The sequence below is a fragment of the Idiotropiscis lumnitzeri genome, chromosome 16, assembly GCF_059441095.1.
Source record: "Idiotropiscis lumnitzeri isolate Australia: NSW breed Sydney's pygmy pipehorse chromosome 16, RoL_Ilum_1.0, whole genome shotgun sequence".
Taxonomy (NCBI): Eukaryota; Metazoa; Chordata; class Actinopteri; order Syngnathiformes; family Syngnathidae; genus Idiotropiscis; species Idiotropiscis lumnitzeri.
In genome coordinates this window covers 13,127,832-13,142,585 of record NC_142406.1, presented here as the reverse complement: position 1 = coordinate 13,142,585, position 14,754 = coordinate 13,127,832, and the positions used below count along the sequence as shown (strand labels likewise).

General features: G+C 44.0%; 1 long non-coding RNA gene across 1 annotated transcript in view; it reads left to right on the top strand.

The window, feature by feature from the left end:
• LOC148321523 (uncharacterized) overlaps window positions 1-7,162 on the top strand; it is a 49,605-nt gene extending 42,443 nt beyond the window's left edge. Inside the window, exon 4 of the long non-coding RNA XR_015846852.1 lies at window positions 7,032-7,162. This is a non-coding gene — a long non-coding RNA (uncharacterized LOC148321523). The remainder of the gene's footprint in view (window positions 1-7,031) is intronic.
• Window positions 7,163-14,754: the final 7,592 nt, after the last annotated feature.

Genomic DNA, 14,754 nt, shown 5'->3' with positions numbered 1-14,754 from the left:
TTTTTTTCCTCCAATAGAAACAGTATCGCGTGCCTCACTGTGTAGCGCCTCCGGTGTTGTTTTTTCTTTTTTCTTCAGTGTAGTTCCTGACATTTTTTTCTTTTTTTTTTCTCCCTCTTCCTGGAAGGTTGATTGAAAACAATACATGAGTTTTTTTGTCCCCCCCCCCCTCTTTGGAATACACTAGCATCACAACCAGAAGTCCATTGGAGAAATGATGTGCTTGTTGGATGATCCGCAGAGACGGCTCCGATCCCGATAACAATATACTTCTCCCGCTTGTCGATACTCGCCAATACCTGCGGAAAAAAAGGGGGGGGGGGGGGGATAAACCTGCAAACTAGTGAGCCGGCGGTGGTATAGTAATGAGGTCACAACCTCATACATATTGAACACAGCTTTTCCTGCAGCAGCTGGAATTTTTATTATTTTTATTTTTTTTAAATTCTTGCAGTACATCCTTGACCCTGTGTGTTTGCTCCGATGCTTATCTGAGGCTCCTCTGGGTTAAAATGTAGTCTATTTTTTATTTATTTAGTTTGTTATTGTTGTTTGGGGCGGCGGGGCAAGTGTATAAGGCAAAGCCGCGATGCTGTTTTATGAGAATCATTGATCGCGAGGGAGGGGCGGGCGCACATTGATGAGCTGAGGCGAAGGCAGCGTTGTGAATGAAGCAGGATATAGCGGCGACCCAGGGGGAATCACAACATACTCCGGTCCGATCTCCCTGCAAAGCTGCTCGGAACCCGATGCTGTCCGTCCTGATAAATGTACTCCATCGCTCTCTCCACCTCTGCTTCCCTCGCACTCGTCCACTCGCTCTTTCACTCTTTTCTGGGCCTGATGAATGCAAAGAGAATCAATAAATCTATTCCCCTGCTGGATACCTGATAAAATTTACAAGGACAAGCTTAATAAATTACTAATGGGGTGGCCAATTAGTTTGTGTGCTTTTGTGTGTGTGTGTGTGTGTGTTTGATTTTTAAAATCCTGCCTGGTCATTTGTATGTGTGTATGTGTCCTCGCCCCTCTTCCATTTCCATTGCATATCTGTCCTCACAATTCATATATTGGCACAACCTTCGACAGCACATCTGTACAGTTTGGTGGCGTTCCATTCCTATGGTGACGGAACAAGTCGCCGTTTCTCACTAATGCAGCCATAAACGTGTAATAAGTGAGTGTAATTTCCTCGTGCCTTGTGGGGACCTTTTCTTACACAGAATGTGTAACGTTCGTAAATTTTAAAAAATATGACGTCAGCTCTTTTTAATACCAAAATACCCCTCTACTGTTTTCTAGTATTGGGTCAGCGGAGGCTCAATTAGCAAATATGATGAAGATGAATGTGTTTGGTGAGCTGTTTGCAATATTAGCCGACTTCCTAAAAGTTTCTGTGCTAGTCTGTCCAACTATTGCTTTACGTGAAAACTGATCCATCTTGAAAAAAAATTGTAGAACTGCCGATTGCTTATCGGTTGATCCGATTGGCAGGATTTGACCAAACACCATAATTTAACATCAGCTGACCTAATTTTTGTATAATCACCGAAAGCATGTTGAAACAACAATCATGACTTTCTTATACCGTTTTAAGTGGCGATAGGTTAACTATCTTCAACTCTGAATTTGTCTCGTGACCTCGCTTCAATGTTAAAATCGATGACTCGCCCCGATGACATTGGCAAATGTCCTTTAATGTGAAGGTTTTTTGTAAGGCGGCAGGTTGAGACGCTCGTCATGCATTTTCTCCATTGCCTCTTGTGACATCACTTCATCTTTGAAAGAACCTTTTACTCAAAGCAATTCTGTGTCCCCTCCACATACCAAGCCGTAATTATTCCACATTTGCATAAGTACATCTTCCTGTGTCCTCATTTATGTATGCATGTATGTACAGTTTGAGTGCTTAAATGCACATTAGCCCCAGTCTGGCATGAGCGCTCTTCTTTTATCTCTGTAAAAGACAGGAAGAGGCTTTTTTTTTTTTATTTTATTTAATTTTTTTTTTTGATGCAGAGTCTGGTTCGGCGTCTCTCTGCTCTCCATGTGAGTGTTTATCATTAGCCACTGTCAGGCAAAGAGCTTTGAAGTGGAGTCAGGGATTCGCCCACGATGCGGAATGCTTATGACACTTTGGTGCTGTTTGTGTTTTTCTGCGTGCATTTTGTGCGTTTTGCCGTCAAGATCAGCCCTGCAATTTCTTTCTACTCTCATATGTGATATTTGGGTGAATGACACTTTAAAGCGCCCCTCATCAGTTCACTTGGATGTGCATCAGTTGGCGTGCCGTTTGCAATCATAAACAATTTTTTTCTTTTTAATTTATTACTGCTGAAGAGGTAGGGCATGTATTCCCCACACTGGAATGTTGTTAACCGCTGCCCATGCTTCACTGAGTCCGCTGATAGAAAGATGCAACGATAGCATGCAGTAAAAAAAGCCAAACGGGGTAAACGAGTGTGGCGAATGTGTACGCGAGGCATGTACAGTATCTATACGATGCGCCCCGCAAGGTTCACGCGCTGTTAAGCATGCACGAAGGCAAGCAGACAGTGAAACCATTTCACTTGCGTCCGACCTCCCAAGGCCTCATTAGCTTTGAAATAAGTGTATGTGCACCGACGCGGAACTGCATGCAGAGTGAACGGCCGCGCAGCAGCCCGAACGGCAACACTTGATTGGCCTGGAAGCTCATCTCGCTGGGCATTCAGGTGCACCGCGTAACAGTGTCGTTTATCGTATCAATTATGGATCACATTTATCAAGTCTCCGCATAGCTTCTCACACAGCTGGCCCCAAAAAGTTCCTCACTCAGATGTGAGACTGTTTCTGGCTTGGTGCACCAATAAAAAAAATTAAAAAAATTCTACGCGAGTGTGATCCCGTCCCTTGTGTTTTTTATTGCTCTTGGTTCCCGATCAGATCTCTGTCAATTTCTGGAAGGAGATGATTCGTCTCATGTGCGGGAAAAGTGCGGTGTTGTTAAACCAAAGAAAAGTGATGTTAATGGATGAAGTCTTTGCTTAGTAATTTGAGCATATTATCAACAATGGAAGGGTATTATAATACACAGTTTGATCTTGAAGCAAATTCAGCACTTTTCAGAACCACTTTGGTCCTGCTGGCTTTCCATAAGACACAAATAATTGCATCGTTCCAATAGATGTGTCGGGCCCGTATTTGTGACATGTCTCTCTTGATTCCACATTTTCTCCATTTAGCGTTCTCGGGTCTCTGGAGAGGCACTATATAAATATGAACTCGTGTTAAGTGCAAACAATGACGCAGGAGGTTGCAAAAAAAAAGTAATTCTTCATTTTTACCAAAAAGCGCGGTCTGGTTCCGTTTTGGGTGTCAAATGTCAAGAGAGGAAACAAACTCGTATTAGTACAAGTTCTCTCTCTCTCTCTCTCTCTCTGTCTCGCTCTCTTGCTCTCACTCTCTCTCTCGCTCTCTTGCTCTGACTCTCTCTCTCTCTCTTGCTCTCTCTCTCTCTCTCTCTCTCTCTCACTCTCTCTTTCTCTCGCTCTTCCTCTCTCTCTCGCTCTCTCTCTGAGTGAGCCAATGTTACGCAAGTCAGCACATCGGTGAAGTTGTCGGCAGGAATGACGTGACGGTGAGCATAAGTGAAAGAGCTGATGGGTCAGATATTCCATCAGATCAATAGTAAAGATCCTCGCTGGCTAAATGAGTCGTCCGTCAAGCCATTACGACTGACAGCCTTGATACCCATCCCAATAACAGGACTGCCGATTAATAAGGCGTACTGTAAATGATTACCTCCGTCATTAATCCATCTGATAGCTATTTAAAGCTGCATGCATTAACTATCTGGACGTGAGATTTCATGTGTTAATAGCTCACGTGAACACGCTGCAAGTGCCTCAGAGCGACTCATGGTTTGATTAATGCCATTCGCAAGAATAGAAAGAACCGATTCGGTCGGAACATGGCTGCTCGCCGGGAAGAGTTTGCTAGCGAAATGAAATATTTGCTCTCAAATCTGTTCAATCCCCTCGCAGCGGATTTTACAAGAAGCCTGCTTTCTCATTAGCTCTGTTTTGACCAGATTGCGTTTGTGTCCACCAATTTCATTTGGGAAATCTCTCTCTGTACGCCACACAGCTTCCTTGTGGCGGTGCTGGAGGCTGTGCCTGTTAGAGTGAGGATGATGACAGAGCTGATTCAGATTTAATAAATAATAGACTGATACCGGAGGTATCACCTGATGAATATTACATTTCCATTCCTGCTGCTTGCCCGGCCCGCCTGTCTTCCCGCTTTTCATTTATATTTGAATGATCCAGTGAAAACATCCACCGATCCAAACATCCATGGCAACTTCATTACTGTGTTTTTTTGACTGAGATACCAAATCAAAACATAATGCCAAGACAAAAGTGAGCCAGGTGCATGTATTATTTATCCTCTGCAAAAAAAATGACTATTAATACAACATACTAAGTTATTTAAAGTAATTGTGAAACTCTTCTTTGTTTCTTTTTCCATGACTGTATTATACTGCCCCCAGTGGCCAAGTGTTGGACACCAGAAGGAGCCGCAATGAATTAATCATGATGCGCAAATAGTTGCGTACGATTTTCCTTTTTAAAAAAAAAAAAAAAAAAATGCAAATTATTGAATAGATGGCATTGAATAGCGTTCAAATGCAGACTTAAAAAAAGGCAGCCCTTGATTTGCGACAGTATCTTGGAACGATTATATTAGCCAACATTCGAACTGAGGCAATTATTTGAGTTTTTTAAAGTTAGCAATGTGACTCTGCTCGGCAAATGCCACAAACCTGTATACGATCCAAATGACTTTGATGCCGCCATTTGACCGCAAAAAAATAGAACATATTACTGCTTTCAACTTTTTAGTTGAGCCATTTACCTTTCATCTGTGGCATGGAAACTGCGAGTGTTCGGCGTGGCGCAGGATCTTTGGTGCCGGCTGGGAAGTGTTCTGTGAAAGGGAGGTAAAAAAAAAAAAAAAAAACTGAATAATTTAACACCTTCAACAGATTATTACAGAGGAAGGTGTTTGCGAGAATGGCACTGTGTTTAGAGGAACATGTGTGGACTTGCACTCTCATATCACTTCCAACTTGACAAGCATCACTCCATGTATTATTTTTTTTTTTTTTTATTGGAGGTGATTGAGTCTTTCTTCATGCGTTATAAAAACAACCTAAATGTGGATATACCGGCATGTGTCAACACAGTGAAAGCAGCAGCCAATCGGAGTGCTTGAGATACCAAGAAGGAAAGTGAGAATTTTAATCATCCAATCAGGAGGAAGATTAGGGGCTTGTATGGAGGGGAAGGGGGAGGGGGCAATTTAGGGAGGCTGGGGAAAAAAAAAAAGATCTTTTTTTTTTCCGGTTAGCAACACAGCAGCCAATCACAAATCCAAACCTGGACCAAAACAACTTCATTCACCAATGACCCTGACTGGGTTTGTTTGTGTGCTTGTGTGTGGGTGTGGAAGGATATGGGAGTAAAAAAAAAAAAAAAAAAAAGGCCAGTTTGAGGGATTTTCGGCAGTTGCCCGATCTATGTTTTCAACAAAAAGAGCAGAAGGCTTCTTTTCATTTGACATGGTGAGCAGTTATGGAACACGCCCCTCTCTGTGTGTACTTGCAAGTATTTAGGGCCCGTGTGTACGTGGACGTGCACGTACACACTTTAGTGGAGTGTGCATCTTTTGTGTGCGAGGGAGTTTGAGTGACAGCTCTGACCTTTTCAATATGCCTGTTAAACCTGAGCTCTTGTCCCAGCGCAGACGTGCTTGTGTCAACTGCAGCATTACTACATGAAGGTCAAACTCTGGCTCCAGCACACACACACACACGCTCACACACACGTCAAGTTGTTTCCCTCTCCTGTAAAAAGAATGTGCTCTCTGCCCCCGCTAGCATGTCCAGGCAATTACCACATCATACTGATGTATCTTCTCTGCTTTCCTACCAGGCAATAATTGTGGCTTTAGTCACCTCCATTTTGTTTTTCTTCGGTTCCTTTTTCTGTTGTTGTTGCCGTGGTCACCAAATGCTGCCATGGGTTGTATACACAGCTGGGAGGGCCACCTGATTGGTGGGGTTTTGCTTTTTTGTTGTTTTTTTTTTTTTAACTTCAGCAGAACAGATTCTAGAACAGGCGTGGGCAAACTACGGCCCGGGGGCCACATGCGGCCCGTTAAACGTTTTAATCCGGCCCGCTGAACTCGAAAAAAATGAAATGAATGAACCTTGTTCATGTTTTGTTTTCTAAATACCGTTGTTTTTCAAAGACATATATATTGTTATAATGCTGTTATTAACTTTCATTTAGAATTAAATGCATTTTTTTTCTCAGAGGAGGTGAGGTGACTAAAACACTCCATCCATCCGCTCCTGGTCCGGCCCCTCTGTCAAATTTTAGAACCCATTGTGGCCCGCCAATCAAAATGTTTGCCCACCCCTGTTCTAGAATGAAAGTTTTATGGATAGTGTACATAAAAAAAAAAACACCTAATGATAAATCGTTAATAAAGGAATAATACCAAATACTGACATGCACCCTATCAAGAAGAAAATGTGTTTTATATCATCACACAAGTATTCTAAAATACAAATAGCAGCACTGATGGATACATTTCGGAACCGTGTATCCAACGCTGCGTGCGCACACCTCTGCGGACGTGCCTGTGAATGCACATGTGCCCATCAGGCGCTTCAAACTGTGGCTCGTGTGTGTGTGTGTGAATACGCCGGTGATTACGCACACTTGTTTACATCAAATTCTGCCAATAGGCACCCGTGCTGCTTTGTATGTGCACGTGTAAATCTCAACCTCTCCCCGGTGTACTCATTGCGCTGGGGTGAAGCTTACAGTCCATTTGTCTGGGAGCACACTGACCATTAGCTGGCCGCCATACATAATGTATAGCGGTGACCTTTTTGCACGCTGCACCCTAAGGCCTATAAGCCATTGTTTGGTGTTGTATTGATTTCTCTTTTTTTTTTTTTCAAACCCCCCTTATAGATGGAGACGGTGATTTGAGGCGAGCGACTGAGTGCAGCTGTGTCTGCTGAAAGGAAAGGGGAGGGCCGGAGCAATGGAGTGGAAAGAATTGAAAAGGCTCGACGGGGAGACGGCACATACCTTCGCCCCCCCCCCTCTCCCTCCTCATCCTCACTCAACCCTCTTTCAGCGCCAGTCACCGCTCTGAGGTTAGCTCTCTTATGAACGACAGGTCATGTTCAATGGTGTTGAATGTTGCGGGCCGTATAAATGCCACCGATGCACAGCCCATTAGACAGAGTGGCGAAGGCCGCACGATAAACAATTCTCAAGTCGCTGAAAGGGTTCTCAACATTTATCAGACGGGAGGAGGCGCACGGCAGCGGCGGCAGAAAGGTGTCTGCGCTCCCCCTTCCCTATAATCTTCCTCAACATTCTTTACATCCCATCTTCTCCCACTGACAACTAAAGTGGAGATACGACAAGACAGAAAATAGCCTCGGAAAAGTATCCCGCGGCGATGTTAAGAAGCTGTTGGCAGGTGGGAAGATTTTCAATTCACTGTCACCAAGGAGGATGTCAGACCTGTTGCATCCACTCACATGGGACACTTAAAATTCCCAAATTAAAAGAGTGCGAGGAACACGTTCTTATTTGGCCCACCGAGATGTAAAGTTTACTTTTCGAACTGTAAAAAGGAACGATGATGGTTTGCCTCGTTTTGGTGCACAAAAAACAAAAATGCAAAATCCATGGTGAAGACGGCATCAAAACAAACTTATCGGCAGATCACTCCAGTAATGTTTCTTGTGGAGGGGGAAAAAAAAAAAATATCGTGAGTGTTTTTAAATTGTTGTGTGGCTTCGTGCTGCGATGCTGGTTGAAAGCGGCGTGCATATTTGTACACCGTCTGCCATCATTGTTGTCCCTCATCTTCCTCGCCAGTAATACTTTTGATGACTCCTTTTGTCTCCCGCTGTTTGGCTTGTTCCCATTCATCTTGTCTCTTTTAAAAAAAAAAAAAAAAAGATGGACACGGACGAGGATAGGGGATGGAGGCGGGCAGGGTGAGTGGCTCCGGCGAAGAGAAACGCTTCGCAGCAGGCTTTCGTTCCGTTTATCAATGTCAAGATTTCAATCACAGCGCGACATCGTTTAAAGAATAAATAAATAAATGAAAATCTCGTCTTCGCCCGCCCACTGAACAATACAATATGAACTGAACTTAAATGCGAAAGCCTTTCCTTTTAATGTGATTTGCACATTTTCTCGAACAGCCGCCACTTTGGTGTTTCCTTTTTTTTTTTTTTTTTTTTTTTAAAAAGCGATGCCATAATCGAATCATAATGACAAAAGCTTTTATCAAAGCACCTCCTGTTGGCCTTGGCGTTTTGTTACTTTGATTATTATTTTTGAAAACAATTTTTTTTTCTTTTCATTTGTTATCAAATATACATATATACAAAGACTTTTGTCAACAGAACAGGCGGCACTCTCGTCGGTCCTGTTCGTCGTGACAGCCAATCAGCTTCCTCCAGATGTGCCTTCTTTGTTTGAATTTAGTTCCTGTGGTTTCATTATTCCTGTTGTATTCTGTGTTTATTTTGAATTTTTTTTTTTTTTATGGGGACTTTAAGTCAGTATTTGGAGTATTCCACATACTTAGTTTGACCTTTTTTTTTTAATTAATATAATTTTGGGGAGATTACTTCTACTCTGCCTCCCTCCTTCGTCGCTTAAGTTAAACTTTTCACCGTTTCGTGTCAGTATTTTTCCAGCTAGCCATCGTCTCAGCCACCACTGAAAACTGGTCGAGTACGTCTTGCACGACTCATTCGTTGGGGATTTCTCCGCTGACTTGTCGACAAAAGTTGCATTTCCTTCAACTTTACGTCATTTACATTTTTTTTGCTTTTCCTCCGAGCCACAAAGCTCCTCGTCGTGTTAGCCGTCCTGTGCGTCACTGTCCTTGAATAGAAACGTCTTTGTGTGCGCGCATTCATGTTGTCATTTCTGGGTCCCTTCCTCATTTCGGCCTCCATATGGCGTACGCAGATAGCGTTCTTTGGGTCGTGTCTTGGCTCGGCTTTAATTAGTGGATTTGCCGCTAATAGATGGAGCTAATTAAGAGGGATTGGAGCGCCTGCACACGTCCCGCTGTTTTCAAGCGCGCATGTGTGCGCGCGCACATGCGAGCTGACATGCTTGCCTGGCTGCGGCTGATGGATGCTGTCACCTTGGTAACCGTGTTAAATAGATTCCAGAGGTTGAATCAGCTTGAGCCAATTAGACGTAGACGTGCTATGAAAATGGCAGGACAGATACAGGTATGCGCTTTTTGGCATGGTCATTCTAGAACTGCTTCCTCACACACACACACACACACACTCACACACACACATGTGCAGACAGCATCTCCCCTCAGGCAGTGTAGATATGACCATCATAATCACATCACCCCCCCCCCCTCTTCCTCTTCTCCAATAACAATAACTCTGCTCAGGGATGCAAATAATCTGTATGTCCACATATCTTATTATTGCAATCAATAATAACGAAGCACACTGACACGCACGCACACACACACGCTGCAATAACACCCCTGTCACTCTAATGAGAAAGTATGGCCCATTACCATGCATTGCGTACTGTTGTTGTTCTCGTGTCTTTTAGCACCATTTAAAAAATAAATAAATAAATAAATTGGAGCAAAGGGTTCAGAGGGTGTAACAACTAATTTACTTTCAAACGAAGTCATTCTCTCTGTTTCTGCCTCTCCGACCCGGTCATCAAACGCTGTATGATTGAGAAACATGACAAAAAGTGCAAAGGGGAAAAAAAAAAATTAATGCATGTTTGTGGTTTAGATTCTGGCGCTGTACAAAAAAAAAAAAAAAAAAGCAAAGCGGTGACCCATAAGTGTTCCGGTTGCCCTTGGCCCCATTCTGATGAAATGAACACAGTGTTACTGCTGACTTTGTGATAACTCTGTACCTCAGTCTCACTCAGACCCCCTCAGATGCACGAGCGTTGTCGGATGAAAACTTGCAAAAGTGACGATGGATTAATTTTTCTGTTTTCTGTGTCGATAAGTGTGTGTGGATGATTGCTGATTTGGGCCAAGGTGTTTCTTAATGAAATGCTTTGTGCTGCTCTGATTGGCTCATCAATCAAAAGGCAGCTTGTGTATTACCCCTAACCCCTTTCTGCTCTCTCCAGGTGGTGGATTACTGTATGACATGTGACATTTTTTTTTTTTTTAACAAACACATGTGGCCCGTAGTTGAGGACTTCTAAGCACTATTTGCATTTCCGCTAACAGGAACGACAAACAGCCCACGGCGTCCCTAAAAGCTTGACGTCAGGAGTTTCCCCCCCATGTCGCTGTCATCTTGATATCCATCCGCAGACTGAAGGAGACAATGAGACAGTGAATGCATCATCTGCATTAATTTCTGCTTGATTCAAAGTGTCGTGGTTAAAGAGGGCAAAAGGAGGGGCAAAAAGGGGGTGGGGGGGTTGAGGTCGCCATACAGGGGAAATGTGACGGGAGGTTTCAGGGTGTGTTAGTCCTGCGCGGGGGGGGGGGGGGGGGTGGAGTGCGGTGGTGTTGTCCCAGAGGCTGGATAGAAGCGCACACGTTCACATTCCCTTAAGATTAGAAAGAGCAGACACACACGAGCGCACATAATCGCATTCTCACATTTACACGCTCATGCAGAAAAGTCACCCCGCCCTCCATGCACACATAATGAGGTAAAAAGTCCCAAACAACAGTTATGGAATCCAATGAGGCTAAAAGAAAGCTTCAGCAGTGATGCAATCACTGGAGTTGTGTACGGATCAGACCGCACGGAAAAAATGTCAACAACTATTAGAAACTCCTGTGCAACAAGAATATCCAAAAGTACTCTCTGGAATTAAACATAAGTGGTGTTTTTTGTATTACGTTTGTAACCACCAGTTTTGTAGCCTCTTCCATATCTATTGTTTTGGCACCAAATAAGATGACAACATGAGGAAAAATAACATCCAACAAGAAAATGGGCTCTCGCAAGAAGCAGACAGGTGTTCTCTTGCCCCTCCCCTTTTTGTTCGACCTCTCGCTGCGCCTTTCCTGGCTGTCGTCCGCACAGCCTGTCGTGCGGCTACGGGACACTTCATGACTCATCTGTCTGCCACATTGAGCCTGGCGCACCAAGCGAGAGGCACAGAGTCCTTCTTTAGCAGAGACTGAATCACTCTACCCCCCCCAAAAAAAAAAATCTGAAAATCTGTGCTGTCTGCACCCACCCTAAGCAGCTTGCTGGACTGTCCAAGATTGAAATTGCTTCCGACTTTTTCCAAAATATAAGCAAATTTTTGATCAGCTCTTGTATCGAATTGTCCATGCTTACCTAACAAAGTGGACCATGAGTTGAGTTTAACTCATTCACTGCCAGCCCAGGTATAAAATGACTGTAATTTTTGGCGTCTATATCCGTCAATGGCAGCGAATGAGTTCATTTAAAAAGCCTCCAGCATACAATTCCTTGGTATCCAAATTGCCGTGCAACGCATCCAATGCAGCAGTGACATGGCACGGCTTACCTCTTGGCTCTCGATGTGCATAATTGCATGCGTAAATGCAACTCGGTTGGACGTTGATGTGTTTAAATGACCATAGGTTGCACCGTGAGGTTTAGCAACCCTCGCTGAGCCAACTTTGGTTGGCCTGTGAGGCTCAGTGTGACCTGCCAAAACACACTACACAACACTTAGTGTGTGCTGTGACGTGTATGTGTGTGCGGCGTAATGACAGAGTGACTGATGAAGCGCTGGTCTGAATGGGCAGATATTCCGCTCTTAACAACCATTTCGGCATGTACGAGCATTCACCCATAAAATGGTCAGCCCTTGCCAAAATGTGCATGTGAGCGAGCCTCCGAGTCTATAATGTGATTACTGAGCTGAGAATTGGGTAGTAATAGATAGAATCTTGAAAGGGATTGAGAAAATTAAGTGCGTGCAGTGGCATCGTAAGGGGAAATGACAACCACATAAGCATAACTTTAATTTGGGGTTATTGTATCCTGGTTCCGCACTAGACAAATAAAACGATCCATTCTGGGTTGGGCTATGTGGCACCGTTCAAAAATTGTTTTTAATTTTTTTTTTTCTGGCACTTCTATCAAAACATGCTATGTGGTGTTCCTCAAGGCGCCATTTCGGGCACAAATTAGTCTACTGGCTAAGTGCGTGCGGAAACCATAATCTCATAATAAGGCATCCAAAATCCCGGATGAGCTGCTCGTGTTTCAGTTGGAGAAAACCAAAAAAATTCCCATTGCTTGACTTATTTCAATAATTTGGGCTATACGATTTGTTGCTATGGTTGTCCCACGTAGTTTGCAATGATATTTTCAAAAATACTGCAACTTCATCTTTCAGATGTCAGTTGTTGCCCGTGCAAACATCAGCACCACTGATTGGGGATGATTTGAATTTTGCGGTTAATTGTTCCATTTTTCACGTTTCAAGCTCTGAGTGTTTAACGAGGTAATTTCTTGACAAGTAAATGTGTTGTGCGTCACTCTGCAAATAGTGAAGCACCCGTCTGAAAACATCTGTCACCAATATATTTTTGCCATCCACCGTCGTATGTTTTTTGTTTTCATGAGTGGAAGTAATTCAGCAATGACACTGAAATTGGTTTTGACCGTGCCAAAGACGACAAAAGCGTTCCGCTTGAAAGTGGCTGTGGATCTTCACACGCCAATCTCATCTTGCCGTTTGTGTAGAACTGTGGTATGCAAGTTGGCTGCACTGTTGCATAACAATCTGGGGAGAAGAGTTCACTCACGCACGTTTTTAAAAGTAAGCAGATAACAAAAGACTTGCTAAATGTCACACCTGGCGGGTGGGCAGAGACTCCAGAGACCAATTAGCCAATTTTCCATATGTCCCCTTTATTATTATATTTGCAATAGCTGGAATGAATCCGTCTTTCTCTTTAATTACTAAGAACTCCTAAAAAAAAAAAAAAGTTAGTCATTTGAAAACCACGGCGCACATACAGGTCTGTCAACCATTGTTTTGTTTATTGCCTGAGAGCGGCATGTGCCAGCTCCGCTCTCAGCCGCATGCAAGCGCTCCCCAGACTAGAAATTACTTTCCTCTCTTCTGCCTTTCTTTCTTCTTTCCCTCCCTGCCTCCGAGGCAGAGCAAGGCGATGAGGCTTCCCGGCAAACGCAATGATCAAAAGTGGCACGCTGATGCCTACAGGTTCCTCCTGACATGAGAGGAAATTGTGTGCGCGGAAGGTGGAGAGTTCGCCGAGCGAGGTTGGAGGGGTCGAGGGAGGGAGGTGAGAGAGACGCGCACCCATCATTTGTCAAGCGGGATACCTCGAGATTGCCAGAGATGTAAATAGGGATGCGGAGCGCAGGCTCGTGCGGCAGGAGAGGAGGATGGAAGGTTTGAGGCATGAAAGGCAGGCAGACGAGAGTCAAAAGAGGAACGAAAGTGGAGTAGGGGGAGAAAAAAAGAGAGAAAGTTGGAGAACGGCACGAGGGGGGCAAAGTGAGAGCCAGGGGATCGTCTTGAGTTGAAAAGCCATCATGGGTGAATAATTGAAGACAGGCTTGGCTCCCGACACGCTCACACACACACACACACACACACACTTGCAGACATACAGTAAAGTCAAAGGCAGAGGTGGAGATGTGTGTGAGGCTGAAGCGTAAAATTTTGCCGTAATGAGGGATGAATATGTTATTCCTCAGCACTCGGTGGCAACGGCTGCCTCTTCACTTGACGAAGCGAACAGAAGTTAACTAAATAACTCCGTTGTAAGACCTTTTGCCTCTGTGACAGCCTCAACAGTGTCAAGGAATAATTATGTCAGACTTTCAACACACTTAGAAGGGTGCGGTGTAAGGATACAGTCAGTTCCGGGCCCGATCCAGGTTTCGGTTTTTGATATCATGTGGCTAGCGATTCGACTTTTGATCTTCTCGTTGTTTGGCATTGCTATTGTGTGTGCAGTTAAACGACATGACATCTTGCTCACACACCATGTTTAATGCATGTCCCAAATTATGTTTCATGTTTGTCTGCTTTTTTTTATTTATTTCTTTTTATTCCGCTTCCCCGCATCCCTCAATCCAACCGGGAGTGAGCAGACATTCTAATGTGCAGGCGTTGGCACTCGAATGCTTTATTTGACCAATTTGAGCCAGATTTATGACTTGTGGAGTCGCGTTATTCCAGTGATTTCCCCGACAGGACACAATTTACAGCTGCTGTGTGTGATACCTGCGCACATTCCAAATCTAAGAGCAGCGACATTGCAGGAGTGCCAAGGGAGTTGTAAGGGGGGGGGGCTTATTTCCAGCAGCCCACCTCTTACTTCGCCCCGTCTATACATTTTGCGTTTGAAAAAGAAAAAAGAAAGCCTACGGCAACTTTTATCGTGCCTCCCTTCAATTACGCCACCGCCATAAAACAACACATTTAATCACAGCCTCTGCTAACATGATGAAGTAGTTCATCATTAATAAATGTCACATTTTTGCCAGGACAATGGATTTCAATGCATACGAGTATTTGATATCAATAAAAAATGATATAAGCCTCACCGGCGTCCAACGCTGCCGATGCATTATTACGACAGAAGGGGATGGCACTGTTCATAACTTATCCAACTCCCCTGGGAGGGAGCAGCAGTCTCGAGGTGTTGTGACAATTGTTGGGAGCTTGCGCG